Here is a 23,930-nt window from a genome sequence, read left to right as displayed (position 1 = left end):
TGTCCTGTGCATGCTCCATCTAGCAGAAGTAATTGCCACCCCACCAGTGCCCCCTCCCTGCCTCTGCCAGACCTGGGGGGCTGGAGCCGCCCCCAGGCTTTTGCAGGCCCTAGGCCTCCACCCTGGAGGGAGTCAGAACTCGGAAGAGGCCTTGGCCCCGGTTCCAGAGCAGGTGCGGGCGTCTCCCTCCCACAGCCAGTCTTCCAGATCCTGTTGGGCCACCAGGCCAAGCCCCAAATTAGTTATCATTTAGTTAGGGCCACCAGTCTGCAGGCAGTTAATTGCTCCCATTAGCAAAACAGGAAGACCTTAATGAGCAATTAATTGATAAAGCCGATGACTTCCAGAGCAACTTCTTTCAATAGGGACTGATTTTATTAACCACTTAGTCACTTGGACAAAGGCTGATATGTGCGGATTTGCATCCTCCAAGATGCTGGGAGGAAATAAAAGGTAACCGGCTGTCATTTATACAGCCAGTGCTGTGTACCATGTGGGGTGGTTTACAAATCCCATCTCTTCCGATGAAGTACTGACTGTAGTGAAGTACTATTTCTATTTATTTCTTCATTTAAGAAGCAGAGAGAGAAGGAGAGAGAGAGAGAGAGAGAGAGAGAGAGGGAGAGAATCCCGTTCAGGCTCCGCCCTGGCAGCACGAAGCTGGGCTTGAGCTCACCAGAAGGGGGCTCGAACTCCCAAACCTTGAGATCATGACCCAAGCTGCAGTCAGATGCTCAACCGACTGAGCCACTTGGGTACCCCTGAAGTACTATTATTATGCTCATTTTATAGGTGAGTCTACTGAGGCTCAGAAAGGCTATTCTCTTTCCCAGGATCACATAACTAAGCACAATCCGATCCTAGTGGGTCTGACTCCAAAGATGTTTTCTCCTCGAGTGGACTCTCAAAGACCAATTTCCTTTTATGGATGGAAGGCTCCAGAACCTATAAGCTAAGGGGTCATTGACCGACTCTCTCATGGCCTTTCAGGGAAGACTTGTTTAGATTCAGACCTGTTTTCATAGCAACTCCATTGCCCTCAGAACCTCAGACATGTTGAGGCTGGCTTGTCTCCTCAAGCCCCAGTTCCGGATTTTTCTCTGCTTCTCACTACCTACCTCTTCCTTGTCTGTGGTTCTCCCCACAAGGCAATGGATTATGTGGTTTTAGATAGCATAGGGAGATTAATTTTAGTTTCATGTATAGCCTTTATTTTATTTTTTAAAAAACATTTTATTTTTAAATCTCTATACCCAACGTGGGGCTTGAACTTACAACCCTGAGATCAAGAGTGGCATGCTCTACCGACTGAGCCAGCCCCGTATCCCTAGTTTCAATGCATATCCTTTAATTATAGCATGTGACTCTGGTCATTTAACACAGGGATATTGTGCTTTTAAAATCTATCATTTTGAATTACATGTTCAAAAACTCAATAGATTTAAGTGAAAATATTAGGTAGATATTTTGGCAGATTTGATTTCTAGGTTTGGAGAAAACAGTGAGATAGAACTTGCCTGCCTGGAGGTGAGGAGACCTGGTCGGGGTTATTCCTTCTCTTCTTAACCAGACAAGTCCAGGGAGGGGTTTGCCAGCTTCAAGAGAGAAGTCCTTTCCCAGAGGGGAAGCAGGCCTTCCTCCTGAGGTGACAGGCTCATGCCGCAGTGGATTATTTATTTCCCTGCAAATGTTATCAAGATACTACATGCACATAGTTTAAAAAGAATCATGGTTGCCTGGGGGCAGGGATGGAGGGGAGGTTGACTGCAAAGGGGGCATGAAGGAACTTTCTGGAAAGATGAAGATGTTCTATATTTTGACTGGGCTGTTTGTTGCACGAGTGTACACATGGTAAGTCATCACCCTGTACACTTAAAACGTGGAAATTATTACAGGTAAATGAAGCTGATCTGAACGCAAACTTAAAACCAAAGCCACAAATACTCATTTATGTTGGGAGCCCCTCATATTTGTTGCTACGTCTGAGTTCTGAGGACTGTACTTTGCTGCACTAGAGTGTATGCTGGCTCCCACTGAGCTATCATTTCAGCTGCTCCCAAAGCTGGCATTTATAGAGCTCTGGCATGTGCCAGTCACAGTAAGTGTGCTTATATGTCAGAGAATTACACTTGGCAAAAGGGTATCACAAGTCAGACACAAAGTGATGGATTAATTAATAAATAGCATTGGGACAACTGGCCCTCCATTTAGAAGGAAATAAAATCAGATCGCTACCTCACACCATGCACACAAACAAACAGTCCACCTGGATTAAAGATGGATGGATTAAATGTTAAGTGAAAATGATGAGAGTATTAAAAGAAAATAGAGGAGAGATTTTAAAAAATAAAACCCAACCAGAAAAAGTCAAAGCATGAAAGCCAAGATGATAAAGGAACGTTAGACTTGACTATATAATAATGGAAAACTTTGCATGAACAAACACACCAGGAACTGGACTAAAAGCCATGCAGAAAATATTGCCTCATGTGTATTATTATTATTATTATATATAGAGAGAGTGCAAGTGAGCAAGGGACAGAGAGAGAGAGAATCCCAGGAGGGGCAGAGAGAGAGAGAAGCAGGACTCTGAAGTGGGACTCAAGCTCACCTCATGTGGGGCTCGAGCTCACCCAGAGTGGGACTTGAACCCACAAACTGTGAGATTATGACCTGAGCTGAAGTCAGATGTTTAATGACTGAGCCACCCAGGTGCCCTTGCCTCATACGTATTAAAGAATGAGGATTTTAATATGCAAAGAGGGCCTATAAATCGGCAAGAAAGTGACAAAAGCCCTATTAAAAATGGGTAAAGGTTATGAACATTTGCTTCACACAGGAAGAAATACAAATGGATAACGAAGTTATGAAATTACATGATTACAATTTGCAGTTACAGATAGGGACGTTAAGGCAATAACGTCACCCTTTTCCAGATTAGCAAAAGTTAAAAAACATTGAGGGGCACCTGGGTGGCTCCGTCAGTCAAGCTCCTGACTCTTGGTTTTGGCTCAGGTCATGATCTCACGGTGTGTGGGTTCAAGCCCTGCGTCAGGCTCTATGCTGACATCGTGAAGCCTGCTTGAGATTTTCTCTCTCCCTCTCTGTCTGTGCCCCTCTCTCTCTCTGCTGTTTCTTTCAAAATAAATAAATAAATAAACTAAACAAACAAACATTGATATGGCATGGGAAAACGGGTCCCATCCTCCAGCATTGGTGGGAAGCTAAACTGATACTATTTTTTAAGATACTACTTTATTATTTAGAATTTTTAAAAATGTTTATTTATTTTTAAGAGGCAGGGGAGGGGGAGAGACACACACACACACACAGAATCGAAGAGGCTCCAGGCTCTGAGCTGTCAGCGCAGAGCCCGACGTGGGTCTCAAACCCACAAACCCCAAGATCATGACCTGAGCTGAAGTCAGATGCTTAACCGACTGAACCACCCAGGGGCCCTTTTAGATACTACTGTAAAGTGTAACTACTGCAATTTAGCAGTACCTGGAAAAGTTTGAACTGCATAAACTTTATGCAGTTCATCCTGGCAATCTGTCTCTTAGAAATCTGTCCATCAGAAATTGCCACCTGTGTGCTCCAAAATACGTGTTAATTATTGGAAAATAGATTTTACTAAAAATTGGAAACTGCCTAAATTTCCTTGAAAAGGGGGTTATGGAAAAATAAATTTTATAATCTGCACAGTGGGATTCTTGCAGCAATTAGAAAGATTGAAACAGAAACTCTACCTACTGATCTGTAACAACACCCATTACATCTGGGCAAGAGAAAAGAAAGCAAGTTGTGGAGCTATATATAGGGTAGTAATCCTATCTTTGTAAAACAATCCATATATGAGTGACAGGTATATAAGATAATAATAGCTCAAAACACTGACTGCTTACTGTCCATGTCAGCAGCATGGGATTATTATGACCACTCCACAGATGAGGAAACTGAGGCACAGAGTGGTTAAGATACTCGTCCAAGGTGGCACAGCTGGCCAGTTGCAGAGCAGGGATTTGAACCCCTGCAGCCTGTCTCCACAACGGGAGCACTTGGTTTTATTTTGGCCTCAAAGGCCCAAAATACTTCTGTTAACAACAATGACCTCTCAAAACAGCACTGGAGAGGCTGAGTCACTTTTTAATAAATGCTTATAATAAATAGACATTCAAAAACATGAACTGGTAAAAAAAAAAAAAAAAAGAAAAGCCTTATCAAAAGGCCCAGTTTCCTGCAGACACCCTCCTCAGACAGTTTTAGTTCATGTGGCCGTTACCTCCAGAGCAATAAATAACATGCATATACAGCTATTTCTTGATTTATTAACCTTGGGCATTATCTATTGACTTCTGCAAGCCCTGGAAGAAAGTAGAATCAGCTTATCTTTTTTTCTTTCTTTTCCTGTTATGATGCTGTTCGCGCTGGACCCTGGGGTGGGCCGTTCATCCCGCTGCAGCTAAGTTGAGGTCTATCGAAGCTCAGAGTTAAAAAAGGACTTACTTGTCCAAGGTCAGTTCAAGTTGGTGATGGAGGGGTACCAGCCCCCTGGCCTGTGGATGCTTCTGGGACACCTGTGGCTGGCCCACCCCATGGGGGACAGCGGTGCACCCCCGGCCTTCTCACTCTGCCAGAGGCTCGGCCTGGCTGGGGCAGGGTGGCCCTGGCTGGGTACCCGTGGGAGGCTGCCCCTCAGTGTCCTTCAGCTCAGGGGCGGCCGCCGGCGTGTTTGCCGAGCAGCAGGTGCGGCCTCCTGGTGTTTGATTAGCCAAGGTTTTATTCTTCACCGCGGAGGGGCCCAGACTTCGACCCTCTGGGGCCTCTGCCTTCCAGATCACTGCCGCTGTGTACCTGAAGCCTCCAGAGGAAAGGCCGAGCCAGTGGGTGAGGCTGGTGGAGGGCTGGGCACCTAAGACACAAGACCCTTAGAAAGAAAGCACCACACTCCCATTCCGGGACTCGGGGGTCACCTGGTAGGGGAGGCTTGAGAAAAACATTACCAGTGCTGGGCGCCATCCCAAACCAACGAGGTCAGGAACTGACGTGGGAGGCCTTGGGTCTAGAATGGAGAGGAGCCCAGAGAAGGCTGAGATTTGCCAGAGGCCATAGGGCAACCATGGGATGAGTACATAGAGGTCCAGGCCTAAAGACCTCTTCAGCCTGGAGAGAAGCAGTGAGGAAATTTAGGGCTGGGGCAGCTTTGTGTCTGTGGGGACAGAGGGGGAGGTGGCCGCTGAGCTGGAGGGACGGCAGATGAAAGAGGCGGCAGGGCGGTGGCAGGTCTGTGTGCTGTGGGGATCGCCTTCCCAGCAGGGCNGAGCCCGGCCACAGGCTGTTTCATCCTCAGCGAGAGCTGCGTGGAGGGGTGGGTGTGGGTGCTGGGTGGTGGGTACTGGGTGCTAGGTGCTGGGTGCTGGTGGCAGTGCTGCTTCCAGGGATGCAGGCACAGGTGGGCTTGGGAAGAGTGGGGGGCAGGGCTCTGAGGAAGCAGTGGGGACGTCGGGGCGCAGGTGGGGAGATGGGAAAATGTGGCAGCACAGCCCCCAAGGCCCAGTGCCCCCCCTCCCCCTGAACCAGAGCCAGAGTCGCGTCCCCGGGAGGCCCTGTGGACCCCGCCCTCTGATTCACGGCAGATGGGGCGTCACGTGAGCACTCACAGCCGTCAGGGACCCGGGCACCCAGGGACCAGGCAGATGGCAAGTGGAAGTGGGGCAGGGCTGGCACAAAGGGGTCCCTCAAGCGGCGGGAGGGGCTGGCTGGGCCTCCACCCCCCAGGCTTACCCTCCGCCGGTCTGTGTGCCTCCCCGGGAGTTCCTCGAAGCCCTTGGGGAGCCCCCCAGACCCTGGGGTCAGGCCCGCGGCTGCCGGGGAGCAGGGCTGAGGGTGTGGGAGGAGCTTGGGACACATAGGATCTGAGCCCTGCTGGGTGCCAGCCTGCCCTGGCACGGGACCCCTCCCGACTCTCCCTGGTGCCCTGGTGGTTTGGCCGGGGCCGCGACACCCTGGCCCTTCCCCGGCCTCAGACCCTGCTGGCCCCGGGCTCAGCACACCCTTCATTCCCGGGAGGCCCGTGCCCCTGACGCGCCCGCTTGGGAGACGAGGACACTGAGGCGCGGGAGGCTTACCCACGAGGACCTGCTTGTGTTTGGGGCTCCAGAGTCCGAGATCTTGTCCACTGAGCTCTCCCGGCTCCTCAGCCAGGAGGGGGCCCTCGACCCGCCGAGGGTCCGCGCTGGGCGCCAGAGGACATGTGCCCTTGTCTCAAACGCCACCCCTGCCACTGCCAAGCCCATGCTCCGCTAGCGGGTCGGGACCCACAGAGAGAGCAAGGCGGGTTTACCTGGGGAGAATCCTGGCTTTGTTCCTGTCTGGCTGTGTGAACCTGGGCGTCTGCCCCAGTTTCCATCTGGACGAGGTGGGTAACCACACACAGTGTCTGTGTTGGGGGCCGTTGCGAACATTAAGGAGCTAACGCAGAAAAGCGTCTGGAGCAGCACCTGCCCAGATAAAAGTCAGCCTTGGTCACAGCGTCTCCACAGCGGGCAGGTGGGTGCACTTGGTTCTGTGCCCACACTTAGCGGCAAGGGAAACTAGGGGATGAATTTCTGAGAAGCGATGGGTCCCGCTAAAACCTGAGGCTCTATTCCTCTAAAAGGCACAGGTGGCTCTAGGCAAATTCCCAAACCTGACTTGAAACCTAGAGGTTGTTAGCTGGAGGCCCATGGATGGTGTCTGCCCCTAAATGGGTCTTGACTGATTCTCAAAGGGCTTTAAATCCATGAATTCCCGACTTTTAACCATTTAGAAGTCACCAAAAAATCACATTTCTAGCATCTCTTGAAAAACGGAAAGGTCAGGCTATACTCTGCCCAAAGTGCAAGTGATGGCTGATTGCAGTTGAGCATCATATGAGAATATGGGCCCATATTCTCTCCGTCCTGCTTCCTCCCTGCTCTCACTGGCTTGGCTCGCCCGGCCTGTGTGGGCCCTACATTTGTAACTCAGCCCAGTGAAGCCATCAGCTTCTGTGGACGAGAGAGCTGAGGCCAGCCGCACAGATCAAAGTCACACAGTGAGCGGGGCCAGAGTTTGCCACGCCGGTCTGCTGAGGTTTAGCCAAGCGGGGGGAGGGGGGGAGGGGATGGCTGAGTGCTTAAACAAGCCGATGCTAGAGCATGACAGGCCTGGATTCAAATCTTGGCTCTGCCACTCTCCAGGGCAAGTAACCTCTGCTTTCCGAGCCCTTTATTTTGTTTTGCTTAAACTATGCAATGGGATAATAACAGTCTGCCTCACAGAGTCATGGAGGGTCAGAGGGAGGTGTAGGGTCATGGGCATCTCATGGCAATGTCGTTTTGTACCGTAGGTGCCTCCCTCACCCCACTGGGCACCGGACATACTTATCATTGGGACAGAGCTCAGAAGCAAGTAGAAAAGCCATTTGAGAGGGCGTGGCTGCCCCTTCTGTGTAAAAGGACAGACTCCTCCCACTTTCCCCCCCACTCCGTGGCCAGGGCAGCCCCAAGTTGGAAGAGAGCTACAGAGGACTAGCTGTGGAAGTGTCCGTGCCGGGTCACCCTGTGAACACAGACACCCTCTCTGAGTCAGGAGCTCTGCCCGCACACCTCCTGTTTCCTCTAGTGGCACTGTCTTCGCAGCCTTAGTTTTGACACCGGATGGATAACTTCCGAGTCACCCCAATCAGACTGCCTGTCAGCTGTTCTAAAGATCACCCCTGCAGGAGTGGTGGCATGCTCTGGGGCCAGCTGCAGCATCCGGGGAGCAGTCCCACAGCCCCTCCACCACCTGGTTTCAACATTTGGTCCAACATTTGGTTTCAGGCTCTATTTATGTACACACGTACCTAGATACCAAGGTTTTCGTTCTGTTCTGTTTTTGTTCTACAAACTACATCAGAGGAGCCCTCAGGGAAATATTCGAGGATGGAAAGGAACCCCCACAATCCTAGCCCCTGGCTTTGCTTCCCCGGAGCATCGCCCAAGCATTTGCCACGTGTCAGGCACCGCGCTGTCTGTGGCTGCTCTCACTGGACCTGCATGACCGGCCAGGGAAGTAGGCACAGGCTGCAGATAGGGAAACTGAGGCACAGAGCTGTGAGGTTGTCTTCTCAAGTCCACACAGCTAGCATGTGCTAAAGCTGAGATCCGAGCCTGCTCCAGTGTCCCTCCCTCACCCCACTCCTCGAAGTCACCTCTCCTTTCCCCGCACCCCTGCCACCTTAAGGCTGGACGCAAAGTTGACACCACTGTCTGCTCTATACAGGAGCATTTCTGAGCAGCCTCTGGTGCCAGCCCTGCCTCGGAGCAGAGGATTCAACTCCTGAGACGGAGAGGACATCACCTTCGTTTTCTGCTGATTTTCGCTGAATGAGCACTAAAAGCTATTTTGGTCACGGCCATATGACCATGAGGTGAGAGTGGCCAACTGCCTTGGTCTGGATGCAGAGCTTTTAGTGCTGCAGCAGGGACAGTCCATTTGCTGCCCTGGGCAAATGGAGGGAGTGGTCACCCTCGGGGCACAGAGCACAATGCGCTTTCCGAGCCACTGCCTGGTGCCTGACACTTGCACTCTTTCCATTCTTGGCTGACCAGGCCAGGCAGCCCTGTGACCACAGCTGGTCACTGAGCTCCCTGGGGACCCCCTCTCCGGGTAGGAGGAGATGGGCTTTGGGGATGGGGATGTACATGAGTCAACCCTACTTTCCCGACCGGTCCATCATCTGAGCCGGCAGGGGTGGTCAGCCAGGAAATTGGGGCAGGGCTGAGGGCAGTGGTGAGGGCCTGTGGTGTGTTGGCGCCTGCTCAAATGGGCTCGCAAGAGTTGACTGTTAAACACAGTCACTATTAAGAATTAAATCATACATGGGGCGCCCAGGTGGCTCGGGTCAGATCATGAGCTCATATGTTCGTGAGTTGGAGCCCCTTATCCAGCTCTGTGCTGACAGCTCAGAGCCTGGAGCCTGCTTTGGATTTTGTGTCTCCCTCAGTCTCTGCCACTTTCCTTGCTCACGCTCTGTCTCTCTCTGTCTCTCAAAAAAATAAATAAGTGTTAAAAAAAACTTTTTAAATAAATTTTTTTTAATGTTTTCTTTATTTCTGAGAGAGAGAGACAGAGCGTGAGCAAGGAAAGTGGCAGAGACTGAGGGAGACACAAAATCCAAAGCAGGCTCCAGGCTCTGAGCTGGCTGTCAGCACAGAGCCCAACGCGGGGCCGGAACCCACAAACCGTTGAGATTGTGACCTGAACCGAAGTTGGATACTTAACCGACTGAGCCACCCAGGAGGCCCTAAAAAATTTTTTTAAAAAGAATTAAATCACACAATACTATTGTGATAACTTTGTGTAGCGACAGAAGGGGACCACACCTCTCATGGTGAACACAGTAATGTACAGATTTGTCAGATCAACATGTTGTATACCTGAAAGTAATATAACAGCCTGTCAATTATGTTTCAATTTAAAAAGATACAACAGATGAATAAAGTAATGATGGGCACTTAGGAGGGGACTTGTTGGGTGAGCACTGGGTGTTGTATGTAAGCAAATAACCATGGGAATCTACCCCCAAAACCAAAAGCACATTGTATACACTGTATGTTAGCCAACTTGACAATAAAATATATTAAAAAAATAAGTTAATTTTAAAAAGCAACTTATATTAAAAGTATAGGCATATATATTTATTTTATTAAAAATATATATTTATTTTATTAAGTTAAATTTTATTAAAATTTTATTTAAAAATATATTTTAGGGGCACCTGAGTGGCTCAGTTGGGTAAGCGTCTGACTTTGGCTCCAGTCGCGATCTCATGGCTTGTGAGTTTGAGCCCCGCATTGGGCTCTGGGCTGTCAGCATGGAGCCTGCTGGGATCCTCTGTCTCCCTTTCTCTCTCTCTCTCAAAAATAAATAAACATTAAGAAAATTAAAAACTATAGTGGCCCCTGGATGGCTCAGTTGGTTCAGCCTCCAACCTCGGCTCAGGTCACGATCTCACGGTTCGTGGGTTCGAGCCCCACGTCAGGTGCTCTGTGCTGACCGCCAGCTCAGAGCCTGGAGCCTGTTTCAGATTCTGTGTCTCCCTCTCTCTCTGACCCTCCCCTGCTCACGCTGTCTCTCTCTCTCTCAGAAATTTAAAAAAAAATTTTTTTAAAAGAATATTAAAAAATATATTTTAATATATATTCAATACATATGTGTATTACTTCCTAATTATTATGCCACATTTTGCTACATCCATTATTAAGGATTGAGTTGTGTCCCTACCTGCAATCCTATCAGAGTCATTCCCCTCAGTGGGTCAGGATGTGACCTTGCCTGGAGATGGGGTGTTTACAGCGGTGATCGCGTTATGATGAGGTGTTAAGGGTGGGCTCTAGTTCCGAATGATGGGTGTCTTATCAAAGGGGGAAATTTGGAGATAGACACATAGAGAGAACAGTACCTGAAGATGAAGAGGTACTGGGGTCAGGGGGCTGCTTCTACAAAGCCAAAAATGTCAAAGGTGGCTCACAAATCCCTAGAAGTGAGGGGAGAGCATGCGACAGATTCCCTCTCACAGCCCACAGGAGGAGCCAATCCTATGGAGACCTTGATCTTGGACCTCCAGCCTCCAGAACTCTGAGGCATTACATCTCTTGTTTAAGCTGCCCAGTCTGCGCTCCTGAGTCACGGCGGCCCCAGCACACAGATCATCCGTGTTCTGAGGTCACTGACGCCTACGGGACTGGTATAGTAGAAATACTGTAGACTGCTGAGCTGTGGCACATCTTGCCCAAGTCCACGTTCAATGCTTGTATCCTGACACTGACCACGTAGGAGTACTTACACCACAGAAACTTGCAAATGTACGAATCAGGCCCTGAGTTACTCTTTTGTTGGTTGTCTCGATAGACTTCAGGCAGGGGCGGAGAAAATGTTAATCAGGCACATTTGTTTCAGTGTGTCATGTCTGTGGTCACGACGGCATGAATAGCACCAAAGACTGAAAACGGTTCTCCCCTTCAGCAGTGTGTCAAGAGCCATTATCTGAATCCACAAGGATTCTGGTATTTGAAGACTATTGTCCAATTCTGGAAAAAAAAAAAAAAATCACTCACGTCCCTGATGAACAAGCGAGGTTCTGACATGTCTTTGTCATTTCACTTTTGTCTTGGCAGTGTCAGGGAAAATATCAGTGTTCATGTCCCAACAATACTCAGAGGGCCAGCTGTTAACATTTCAGCAGCTCACCACCGGTGAGGGCTGGAAGACTAGCTCTGAACCCAGGGCTGCAGAGGGCTAATGAGGAGACGGACAGACTGCTTGATAGATGGACGGATGCTTGCCTTCTAGGTCTGTGGTTGGACCAGAGGCAGTATCTCCCGCACGGAGGCGGCGGGAGGCCACTGCCGTAGGGTACTTCTGCGGGGTCTCCTTCTTAGTGCCTGGTACCTCTGTCCCCCAGTATCCTGTGGTGTTGACGGTAGCAGCTGAACTTAAAAAAATTTTTTTTTAAATGTTTATTTATTTTTGAGAGCGAGAGCAAGAAAGAACATGAGTGGGGGAGGGGCAGAGAGAGAGGGAGACACAGAATCCGAAGCAGGCTCCGGGCTCTGAGCTGTCAGCACAGAGCAGCTGAACTCTTGACCAGAGCTGGCCTGGGATGCAGGCTGACCCAGATGCACCGGGTCCCAGCTTGACCCAGCCTTGACCCAGAGCCTTGACCTAATCAGGGCAGAGTCTAGTCCTTCAGCTACTCTCCTTGAAATGTGGACTGACACCTTTACCCCTGTTTAAGTCCGCCCACGGTATCCCACTTCTTGAGGAGGAAGCTTGCACATCCATCCCTATCTTCATGGTTCTGCTTTTTGGCCTCATCTCTCTTGGCCCCCCTAGCTGCAGCCGCACTTAGCAGCTGCCTGTTTCCCCAACACTCTGAGCTCATTCCCCTCTCCATGCCTTTGCATATGTTCCTTATGCCCCAGGCCCCAACCTTTCCAAGGCTGGCTTCTCTGTATCCCTCAGGACCCTGTTACAAATGTCACTCCCTCCAAGAAGCCTTCCATGATTACCTGGCTAAAGCAGGTTCCCCGTTGCATGTCAGCTTTGCCCTTTTGGTTTTTGGTTTGGTTTCATTGTTGTTTTTACATTATATGTCATGTGTCTTCAGACTTCTTCAATTACCTGTTTAATTAACGACTTCGTTGATTTTTTTTATCCCTCATTCCATCAAACTGTAAAATAAGTCCCATGAAGGCAGAGTATCTATCTCCTGTCCACAAAAACCAGCGTGAGGCCTGGCACTTAATGAGCGCATGGAAAATGTTTGCTGAGTGAATGAGTCAAATACATTTACTGAGGGGCTGGATGGCAGAGATATGTCACGCTCCTACAGAGATGTGGATTCAAACCCTGGCTCTGGCACTTACTAGCGATGTGCTCTGGGATGGGTTATTAAAGCCCTTTAGGCCTCAGTCTCTGTTCTGTAACAACAGTACCTCCTTCATAAGATTGCGATGGGGACTCAATGAGTGAATCCATTCAGTTTTTCAGAAAGAGCCTGGCACACACAGAGGCGCTCAAGAGAGTTGAGTATTAGTGTTCTTACAGGTAAAGTGCAAGACTTTCAAGGTTCAGAGACTCAGAGGCTGGCTTCCTGTAGGAAAGGATGGGATAACTCCGAGAGGGTTTCCTGGAAGAAAGGGCATTTGAAATGGGCCATAGAGGGGGGACATGAAATTTCTCTAGGCAGAGGTGGGGGAGGGAGGCCTGGAGAGAGGAGGGACACCGGGTCCCAGGAAGAGACCCGGGGGCACATCAGTCCTGCGCTGAGGCTGAATGAGATGCTCTTGATGCTTCTTGCAGAGATAGGCCCAGCACGGGCTGCCCTGTTTTCAGCCCGCAGCCTCCCTGCCCCCACAACCTTGACATTTCATGTACCCATTTCCTGTGTTTGGTTTGTACACAACGAAGGCTGACTCTGAGGAGACACGGGGAGGCTGTCTGAAAATGCCCCAGAAGAGGATGACTCATTTGCCCAGTACCAGCCCTGGTGGAACCGAGTCAATTTGACATGGGGCAGATCTGCACAAGGATGGCTCCCACATGTCATGGAGGCCAAGGATGTGGCCCGATGCCATTGTGCTGACTCTTTGGGTTGCTCTCAGTCTCCTCACCTGTAAAATGGGAGCGGACGCTCCTCAGAGTTGCTGGGACAGTGAAATGAGTCTTGGCTGGCACAGTACATTTCACAATGGTTCCTGCCTGGCTCCTCATGTCATTCATTTGAAAACACTGTAGGATGGGTCTTTTTATTCTTCCCATTTCACAGACGGGGAACCCCGAGGCTCAGAGGAGGGCCCTGGCCTGCTCTGCAGCACACGGCCGGTGGGTAGCAGCCCCAGGGCTGATCTCCAGACAGTGTGCAGGTGGGTGATCAGGTAGAGGCAGAACCTAGAAGGTGGGGGTGACTAAGAAGATGCAGTTGGTGGAGAATGAACGCATTGGGCGAAGCAGGGGAAGGCTGTTGGCTATCTCTCCACTTCTTTTCTGAAGAGGGGGGGCCGCCCCAGCAGAGCGAGGAGGGCGGGGGTGGGGCTGAAGGGCTGTGGGCCTGTACGTTCACATCTGGCTCTAGAGATCATCTTCTCTCAGATGTGGCCAAAATGGAGGTAAGTTTTGCTCTTATTCTAATGGGAGGAGGAGAGGCCAAGTCCATTCAACAGAGAGGCCACAGCAAGGACCAGAAGGGGCTTTAAAAGGCCCGGAGTTCCCTCCCCTGCTCACTCTTTCTCTCTCCTAGAAATAATAAATAAAAAAAAAATTTAAAAAAAAATGCAAATAAAAGGCCCGGAGTTTAGGGGCACCTGGGTGGCTCAGTCGGTTAAGCGTCAGACTCTTGATCTAGGCTCAGGTCACAGTCTCATGGTTTGTGAGATTGAGCCCTGTGTGGGAGTTCTGCGCTGAGCCTGCTTGGGATTCTCTCTTGCTCTCTCTCTGCTCCTCCCCTGCTCTCTCTCAAAAGAAATTAAAAAAACTAATTTTTAAAAAAAGGTCACGAATTTAAATCTGCGTACCAACCACTGTTGGAAGCACTTCTAACATTTTCCCGTTTGCTCCTCACAACAACTTCATGCACGGATACTGTCACCCCCATTTTGCAGACAAGCAAAGCGAGGGTGGGTAAAGTAACTGGGAATTGAAGCTGCCGCCAGCACCCAGGCAGTCAGCTCAGAGCCTCACCCAGTCGCCGCTATGTTGCCTGTCCTGTGTGTTCCAAACTGCAAGGTCCTGGCACCTACTAGTTACTCTGCAAACATCAGGTGAGTGAACAAATACACGGAGAAGTAAAAATGGCCCATGTGAATCAACCTGTGAGTAGAAAGTGAGTTTAGAGACTGTGTAGTCTTCCTCACAGATGTGGCAGGTGTCTTCCCTGTGATACCCTAGTGAGCACCTCGTTGGTTCCCCCCAGAGACGGAGAGCTCACTCTTTGATTTGGTGGGCAGCTTAGCTCTCACAGTGAGTGTGGAGGCTGAGCCTGTGGTCCTACTAGAGTATGAGATGTCAGAGCTGGGGGGCCCTTCATGCCCCTCCGCACTTCCCACATGTCCAGATAAAGAAGGAGACTATTGTCTGAGGCTCCCCGCTGAGCAGGGCTGGGGCGGGGGAGCAAAGGCAGGCTGGGCTTACCCAGGGACAGAGGAAGGGCCCCAGTCCTGGATCAGACCTCCTGGGTGAGACCTCAGATGTGTTACTTAACACTTCCCAACCCCCACCCCTCACCTTAGTTGTGAAACCTGCATTAACAAGTGGCTCCTATCTCGTAGGGTGGAGTGAGGAGTCCTGGATGGGGGGAGGCACAGTCCTTGCGACCACGCCCGCAGCCCCACAAACACTCCTTAGATACCTCCTCTGGCAGGGCATATTGCTGACCCCACCTCTTTTCCTCTGGAAGGCAAGCAGGGCAAAGGCATGTGTCCTCATTTAATAGATGACCTAAGGCACAGAGAGGTTAAGCAACCATCCAGCGCTCCAGTGAAGGAGGGTGGAGCCCCGGCCGTCTAGGTAGGGCTTGGTGATTGCAACACCGTTGGGATGCCCGAAGGCAGAGTCAAGTGTGGGTATGGAGCTTGGGTGTTGGGAGTAGGGGAGTCACCAGCGGGTGTACAAGGAATCACTGGGATTTCCCTGGTGTCCCCCTCGGGGTGGGTGGCATCTCTGGGGCCATGGGTGCCGCGCTTGGGGCCGCAGGGAAACCCTGGGGCTTTAAGAGTCAGGCTGCCTTCCTGTAGGCCTGTTTGTCTCTCTAGTGTCCCCTCATCTGTGCTCAGCCCATGGGGGTGGCAGGGACCCACGGCTTCCTGCTGCAAAGCAGGCCTGCATGTATGCCCATAGGCAGAGCAGAGGCAGTACAGCAGCTGGAAGTTTGCCGGGGGAAGAGAGGTGAGGCGGTGATGTGAGGAGCTCCAGGGGGTCTGAGCTGTGGCCAATAGATAGGGCGTGACCCTTGGGACTGGAGTCCTCTAACACTTATCCAGACCCGGCTCCACCCCATTCCCTTGCTGCCCATCTGTCTACCAGCTTTCCTCCCCCTTCCCCTTCTCATGCCTACCTTGCTTCTTTTGCTCAGCTCTGCCCCCCTCCTCCTTGTTCCTTAGGTACACCAAGTGCCCACCCACCACCGGACCTTTGCATGTGCTGTCCCTGCCACCTGGAATGCTCTTACTCCAGACATTGTGCAGTCGGCCTTCCTTGACGTATTCAGTCTGTGCTCAGAGAGAGTTGAAGCCAAGCCCTCTCTTCCATCTCTTTCCCCTCCCCTTGCTTTACTTTGCTCCATGGTTCTTACCACTGGATATCATTCATGTATTTCCTTATTAATTAATGCTTTATCTCCCTCTCCAGCTCTAAGAGGGCAGAGATTTTTGCATTTTGTTCACTGATGTATCGCCAGTGCCCAGAATGGCACCCAGTATGCAATAGGTCCTCAATAAACAGTTGCTAAATGCATGGCTGAGTCCATCCACCTGTTTTTCCTGCCTGCCCATCAGCTATTCTGTCTTCCCACATTCCTCCAGTCATCCACCAGTCCCTCAGGATTTCTCTACCTCTGGACTCTGGGGCTCGGGTTTGGTGACTTGGCAGGGCACACAGACAAGAGAGGAGGCGAGAGGTGAGGGAAGGTTCCCAGGGCACAGGGTGGCCTGCAGCAGCACCATATATAGGCTTTGTTGAATGAGTTGATGCCTGGGTGGCTTCCTGGAAGAGGTGGTGGCTCAGGTCTCAATACTAGGGATACTGGGGTAGGGGCTGGAATCAGGAGCCACCTGGGGAAAGGGGTTCCTGGCTGTAAGAACTTTGAAAAGATCCCCATGCCTGGAGAATTGCTGGTCCCAGGTGAGGCCAAAGGGTGGGGCTGGGGCTGGCCAGGCAGGGCTGGGGGCCAGTGGTCCAGGAGGAGGCTGGTGCCCAGGGCCCCCATGGGGTCCTCTTGGGTGGGGCAGAACCTGCCTGGACCACTTGCCTTTGTGTCCCTTGGGGTACCTGGAGACTTGGAGCAGCTGCCCCACCCCCACCCCTGCCTTAGGAAAAAGCTCCCATCCCTGCCCCCACCTTTTGTCTGACTCAATTCCTGCTTTGTGTCCCACAGACAGCTGGATGTTCTGAGAGTAGAGACTCTCCCCATCCCCCGACCGCACCCCCTCCCCTCCAGTCTCCACCAGCTGCGGGCTGCTGACTTGTTTTTATTATAGGCAGGTAAGCCTGCGCCCAGGCTTCAGGTGGGGCCTGAGCTCAGGGAGGAGGCAGGAGGGAACTCACAGAAGTGGTAATTACATAGGGGGCAGTATCCTCCAAACGTGGCTCCCCCAGGCTCATTGGGGGCCGTGGTGGGCCAGCAGCCCATGCATTCAGTAGAGTGCTGAGAACCCACGCAGGGCTGAGGCCAGGGGTGAGGGCGCTCAGCACCCAGGGGGGCCAGGTTAGCGCAGCAGGGAAATCCTGGAATGAGGGAGGGAGGTGGCAGCCAACCGGAAATGGCAAGACCGGCAGGCGGGGCCTCACCTGGGACAGCTTGTCCTGACAGGCTCACACTGGGTGCCTGGGAGCCAGTGTGGAAGGAAAGGAGGCAGAGTCCGGCCCTTGGTGCCTGGCCTGCCCAGACTCAGAGGTAAGAAGCTGCTGTTCGCTGTTTACGGGGGAGGTCGGGGCAGGAAAATTCACCAGAGTTTGACTCCCAGCCTGGGCCGCTTGACCTCAGGTCTAGTTCAATGCCCCGAGGACATGCGGGAGGCCTGGCCCTTGGTCGGCTCAGGGTCCTGGGCTGATCTGGAGGCCGTGTCTGTCCTGAGGTTCACCCCTGTTGGATGGGCATGGTGGTCATTTAAGCCCAGGGAGGCTGGTGGGGCGACCACATAAGGTTGAGGTCCAAGGTGAGGCTCGAGCCCTAATGCTTATGTGGGAGGCCAGGAGCCTGCACCCAGTGACTCTGCCTGCCTGCAGGCGCCTGCAGCCTGTTTCCTCCTGGGATCCCAGGGGAACCGGTTTGGGAGCAGGCTGGCCCAGGTTATGTGACTTTTGACAAGGAAAAGAAAGGCAGCCTTGCCTGGTCGGCTGAGTGGAGGGGACAGGGCGCAGGCGCAGGGTCCTTTGCCTCTCTCCAGGCCCCTCAGAGAGACGAGACCCCTATATGGTGTCTGCTGAGATGGGATGGGAGAGCCACCGTGGAGGAAAGCGCCAGGCCCCCCCCGTGCCTCCCAGGCTTCGGAGCCAGGCCTGCCTTCTCTGGGCGGTTTCCCTCTCTGCACCATGAGGGGGCTGGGCAAGGGCAACGGTCTGAAAGCAGAGAGAGGAGCCGCCGTCCCCCCATGCCCACCCGGCCCCCCACAGCCCTTCTGGTCTCCCAAGCCCCGCACATCAGCCAGGCAGAAGTGGGTGGCTAGAGGTGGGAGGCGTCTGGCGCCCTGCGGCCTCGGCCCCTACAAGCTCGGCTCCCTTGCGGTGTGTGGGCAGCAAAATGGTCCCCCGTGTTTCCTCTGTTACTTAGACAGCCCTTCCTAATGAGCGGCTGTCACTGAAGCTCCATTATGCCTCCTGGGCCACCTGCGCCCCTGCACTCCAGGGGAGACCCCGTGACTCCCTGGCTGCCAGGAAGGGGGCACTCCTGGGAGATTTGCGGGGCACTCTGTGGGTTTTCCACAAACTGTCCAACTCCAGTTCCTCGTGTTGCCAAGAGAGAAGCGGTGCAAGCTGGATTTCCGGGCGAGGAAACTGAGGCCCTCTCCTCGGACCCTCAGGCGGGCCCCGGGCAGCCAGTGCCTTACCACAGCACTGTGCCGGGCACCAGTAGGTGTGTGTGTGTAGGAGTTGGCCTGGGACGCACAGGGAGGTCAAGGCGAGCTCCTGGGTCCTGGGGCCCCTGTGGCAGTCCATTGAAAGGGCACCTAGTTATCTTTGAGACACTGCTGTGCACCTGATGGGTGCCCACCAGACCTCTCTGGGCCTCATTTGCTTTCCTTGGCCTGGGAGCTGCAATGGTTCACTGATGGACCAGAGGCCTCTTGCTTACGTCTTGGGTGTCCAAGCGGCTGCCTCCCCTCCCCCTCACAGGCCAGGGCCTGCAGGGTGGCTGACAGAAGGCACACAGCCGTGGAGACATCAGCTGTGTGGCCCATCCCAGCCCTCCCATCTGAACAGGGCGGAGGAGTTAGAAGTCTCTTCTGGGTACGAACCCTTGCCCCACTGAGGGAAGGTGCCGTTAGAAGATGGCTTAAGGTAGTGACAACACCTGTTATTGTTGTGAGATGGGCCTGGTGTCCCCATTTGACACCTGGGGACACTGAAGCACAGGATACTTAGAGGGGGACAGTTTGGTGTCAGGTCCCGTGCTGTGCTATTTGAGGGACTTTGGGGCCATGCTGGGAGGAGTCTAGGCAGGGCGAGGGGCCTCCCAGTCGCTGGGTCTCTCCCAGGCCTGAGCAGGGCCCCCAGGGTCCTCTGGGGAAGAGCAGTCCCCTAGCTGTCACTCTGAGGAAGGGCCGTACTGCTGGCCCCAGAGGCCATGTGGGAAGGCTCCACCCAGCCCACCCAGCACCAATCCCCAGAGCCACAAAGCAGGTGGGGGTGGGGCTGATGTTTACAGATGGGTGGGGGCCTCCCTTGAGGAACGCAGGCCTCTACATGCCTGTCCCTGCACCTGTTTCCCACAGCAAGAGTGGTCCAGGCTGGCCGAGTATGGAAGTGAGGGTGGGGCGAGAGCTTGGGATCCATCTTTGGTGGGCCCATCCTTGCCCTGGGCTCAGGGGCTTCTGATGGCTGAGAGGCAGGAGTGTGGCCAGAATGATCTTCCAGGCCTGTTCTTGCTGGATCCAACCCTCCTGCTAAGTGCAAATGGAGGCTGGGCTGAGGTTAGACATTCCGTCACACCTGGAAAGAGGGGGTGGCAGCTCTGTGTACCTTCTATCTCAGGCCTCTGGGCACCTAGGTGTGCCTGCCTCCTGGGGAAGTTGGCAGGGGTGGTCTTTGATGCCTAGCCAGCTGGCACTCTGAAAGGACCCGCCTTCTGTAGCGGTCCCCTCCCAGCAGGACAGGGACAGGGTGACCGTGGGCTGGGGGGTGTCTGTCTGTCTGCCTGCCTGTCTGTCTGTGCTGGGCCCAAGGCCACTTCCTGTCTGCATGAGGCCACGATGCTGCTGGAACCAGGAAGGAGGTGCTAGAGGAGCTTCAGGCCTTGAAATTAGATCCCGGCTCAAATCCTGTGCGACCTTGGGCTGGCTCCCTTTCCTCTCTGAGCCTCCGTCTCCTCCTCCAGCAAATGGGGCAAGGCCTCCTTGTTCGAGTTGTAGGAGATAAATTCAAGTCACTCGCCAGGCACATGGTGCTCAGTAGGGGTGCGTGGGCTGTGAGTCTCAAGCCTTGGAGGGGGGGAAGGGGTGGGAGGAGGGCAGTGCTGGGGACAGGCAGAGACTCAGGAGCCGGGCTGGCAATCAGGGAGTGCCTTTTCCCTGACCGCAAACTCCAGGGCTTTTGAAATCATACGCAGGTAAATGTGGCCAGGTGCCTCAGCTCCACCCCTGAGGGGGCCAGCTAGGTTGAGTCTGTTCTTGGAGCTCCAAATAAGGTCTCAAAGAAACAGGCGGGGACCTGGGCGGTCTCTAGCCTCCCGTGTGCCTGGCCTGGCCTTCCCTCTTTGAAGCTGGCACCAACCTCTTGCATCCCGCGCCTGGGCTTGTATGTCTATTAGACTTGTCGCATTTTAATGGCCTACAGTGCCCCTTGCTCTCCCCAAGTCTTGGATACGTCAGACTCCCTGTTCCTTCTCCAGCCAGGGGATGAGCACGGGGAGGCCTAAGGCACAGGGCACACAGCTCCCTTTGTGAGGGCGGCTGAGTCACATGGGCAATGCCATCCGCGCTGGGCCCTGGGGTGGGTGTGACGGGAGGTGGTGTTATCACGGGGCTACAGCTGCCCCCGCACCTGTGGCCAGGAGGCTTTCCCACGGGAACAAACAGGAACGTGTCTGGGAGTACTGGCCTCCAAGCACGTGCTCTGGATCCCAGGACCCCAGGTTCAAGTCCTGGCTCTGCTGCTGATGTGCTATGAGGCTTTGGGAAGCTTCTCTTTTTGAGCGTCAGTTTCTGTCTCTGTTAAATGGGAACAGTCACCACTGTTGTGTGGAGGCGATGCTGGACGTGAGAGGACTTCATAACCTTTGGCATTTGTGTTGACCTTATGATAAGGGCAACGACATTGGCCAAGATTTGTCGAGCACCTACTGTGTGCCAGCCGTGGTGCTCAATGCTTTACGAGGCCGCTCAGCTTGCAAAGGGAGAAGCCTGGACTGGAAGTGCTCTTGTCCAATAAAAACCTACCTCCCAGCAGGTGGTGGTTGTCTGTGACCCTTCCCACAGGTGGGCACAGCTCTTCACGGTCTTTAAGGCTCGCTCACATGGCCCTGGCTGGAGATGGAGAAGGGGAGGGATTCTCCCCCCAGCTCTGTCACGGTGGGCTCCGTGGAGCTCTGTCACAGCTTATCCCCGTCCTGGGGGTCACGCATGGTCGCAGCCTTGTTTCTGTTTCGTGTTCAGGCTGCTCTGAACGGTAAGGCCCTTGCAAATACATCAGAGGTGCTCGTCCGTGCCTGGGCTGTGAGCTTTATGTATGTGGCCTTGTTAATTATTATCAGTATTGTCTCCACTCGTTAGGGGAGAAGGTGGATGGCCAGATAGACAGTGCCTGAGTCATCCGTCTGGCAGAGGAGAAGCCGGTTGGCCTGAGCCCAGGGCCCAGGTGTCCAGCCTCTCCTCCATCCCTTAAAATGAAGACCCTTTTACACCTTCACCTTCTGGTGCGCCCTATCCCGCCTCTGGCCTCTGTCACCAGTCAGTAATGCGTGTGACCTTCTCTGGGCTTCGGGGATCCCAGCCCTTCACCCTGAGCTCCAGCAATGTGTTTTCAGGGGCCTGTTGGAAGGCCCCCCCACATGTCACAGGGAGACCCCCATTCTACTGTATCCAAGGGCAGCCTCTGCCCTGCCTGCCAGCTCTGGACCCCATCCTGCACCCTGTCCCCCGCTAAGCTTCAAGGCACTGACATCGCTTCTCCCCCTCTGCCTTTATGTGTGGGGTAAGGGTCCCAGCCCCGCTTCTGGGTTCTTGGGCCAGAGTCTCCCCCACTCCTCCCTCTGGCTCTATGTTCTCCATGCCCCACCGGACCCCCCTCCACCCAGCCCAGCCACATTGCTGCTGTAAAGCCTTAGAGTCCAATCCAGGCTGTCCCTTGTGGAGTAACCACATCTCTAAAATACTGGAGGAACCCAGCCCACAGGTCTGGGGCTGGGGGTGGGGTGAAATGAGAACAGTCTACATAGAGCATCTTACACAGTGAATCCTACAGACACGGTAGCTACTAGCAGTCCTGTTATTAGTACTAATAATAGGTACTATTGTAATTAATAATAATTGGTTTCTCATTTTTGAGGTTGGGAGCTGTGTGATACCAGTAACTAAGTCCCAGTACCACCCTGATGTGAGCCGGACTCAGAGCTAGGTGGGCCTGCTGCGCATCCCTGCTCTGGAGCCTGGCACAGTGCCTGGCACATAGTAGGTCTCTGAGAAGCTCAGTGGCGACAGGGCAGGCAGGCTTGGCAAGCTCCCTCCTACCCTGGCCAGCCCACCGCATAGGCATTTCCTGTGTGGCCAGAGCGGCAGCTGGTTCCAGGCTTCTGCGTCCCTCGCTCAGGTGTCCAGCTTGGGGTGCTCCTGCCACATGCAAGGAGAGTGGTGCCCCCAATGCTCCACCTGTGTGCTGCTGGTCAGCACTGTCTGTGGGGTGTGTGTGTGTGTGTGTGTGTGTGTGTGTGCGCAAGCACATGCGCGCGCGCATGTGAGCATTGNTGTGGTGTGTGTGTGTGTGTGTGTGTGTGTGTGTGTGTGTGTGTGTGCGCGCACACACATGCGCGCGCACATGTGAGCATTGGGAGGGCCTGCTTCCCTGCTGGTGTGGCCCCCGCGGAACAACTGAGGCTGCCCCAGCTACCGGCTGGCCTGGCCCTGAAGGACAGACCTTGGAGACACTGCAGCTGAGAAGTGGTCACTTGCTCAGGGACACTGCATGTCAGGGACTCCACATCCTTTCCTGGATAACTCACTTCTCGGTTGTTTCCTGCCCTGCCCCACCCCCGCCAAGCGTGAACTGCCCCTCCAGCCCCGGCAATGAGCAAGGCCCCACAGTGCCCGCCTGCCTGCCCTGGGGACTGATCACTTGGAGAACACGGCACTTTATGGCCTCCTCCTCCCTGTGGCAGGATCTGTGCAGGCAAGTGAGGGGCACATTTCCCCCGCTCAGATCCCCCGCCTGCTGGACTGCCTAAAAGACTTCACTCATGCTGCATCAGGGACTTTTCCAGGTCTCTCTTTTAGGATGCAGACCCCTGCACGAGAGAAGGGGCCTGCAGCGCCCTGAGCACCTGCTGTGCCCAGTTCCCATGCCAGAGGGCTGGGGAGGCTGGATTCATGAGTGGTCAGGAGAGCCATGTGCAGCCAGGCCACCGGGGCCTCCTTCCCAGCTCTGCCGCTTCCCAGCTATGTGGCCTTGGGCAAGTGAATTCCCTTCTCTGAGCTGCATTTCTCTGCCTCCCGCGCTCCTTTTGTCATTGCCGCACTCACGACGAATATTTATTGAGGGCTCATCAAATGCCAGGCACTGGCCTGAGCAATATGTTTTCCTCCTCACCACTGTCCTGTGGAGTGACAGTGATGGTGCGGTGTGAGGAAAGATTCTGGAATGTAGTAAATGGTCAGTAAATGTAATCATTATTATTACTGTTATTATTGTTGCTGTCACCACTTACCCTCATTAGGTTGTGAAATTCTTACAGCACCTTTGACCTGGGAATTGTGCGGGTATGAGAGACGACAGGGAGTCCCCACTCTGCAGGGCGGGTGCGAAGCCAGCTAGGCTTCCTGACTCCCAGGGTGGCTGTGAACCTTAGCAGGAGGGAGCTGCTGACAGAGGCCAGTGGCCCGAAGGGAATGTGGGCATCAGCCCAAATCCCAACTTCTCTCCTTGAGCTTTAGGAGCCAGCGGAAATGAGTCTTCGTCTGGGCCTCAGTTTACCCTTTGGCCCAGGAGATGTACTAACAGGGACCTTCCCAGAAGCCCCTGGGGTCTCAGAATCTAGAACTGGAGTCTTGTAATGCTGAAACCTGGGAAGTATCGAGATGGGTCCCTTTGCTGTGAGGACCGAGGCTCAAGGAAGTCTCAAGGTCAAGTGGTCAGTTGTGCGTGGCCTGGCTGGTCACATGCCAAGCCACTTGACATCCCCCTCCCCCAGCACCTTCCGCTCTGCCGGTCAGCGCCGGCTCCTGTCTGCTGCCAAGGAGGCTGGACTCTCCTTCAGGAAGGGGCAGTTGTCGCCTGGGCCG

The 23,930-nt window shown here is 53.4% G+C and overlaps 1 protein-coding gene across 3 annotated transcripts in view; it reads left to right on the top strand.

Moving 5' to 3' along the window:
* Window positions 1-23,930, top strand: part of ADGRG1 (adhesion G protein-coupled receptor G1) — a 215,981-nt gene that overhangs the window by 160,920 nt on the left and 31,131 nt on the right. The window contains exon 1 of one of the 3 annotated variants that reach the window (XM_077751303.1): window positions 17,090-17,176. The exons of 1 other annotated variant lie outside the window; for it this stretch is intronic. The gene's annotated coding sequence lies outside the window, so the exon portion shown is untranslated. Of the gene's footprint in view, window positions 1-17,089; window positions 17,177-23,930 lie in introns of those variants that run through there. One more of the 3 variants, XM_077751304.1, reaches the window with a different exon arrangement.

Source organism: Crocuta crocuta, unplaced genomic scaffold (assembly GCF_008692635.1).
Source record: "Crocuta crocuta isolate KB4526 unplaced genomic scaffold, BGI_CrCroc_1.0 scaffold124, whole genome shotgun sequence".
Classification (NCBI taxonomy): Eukaryota; Metazoa; Chordata; class Mammalia; order Carnivora; family Hyaenidae; genus Crocuta; species Crocuta crocuta.
Note: the sequence above shows the minus strand (reverse complement) of the source record. Positions and strands in the feature narration are given on the sequence as shown.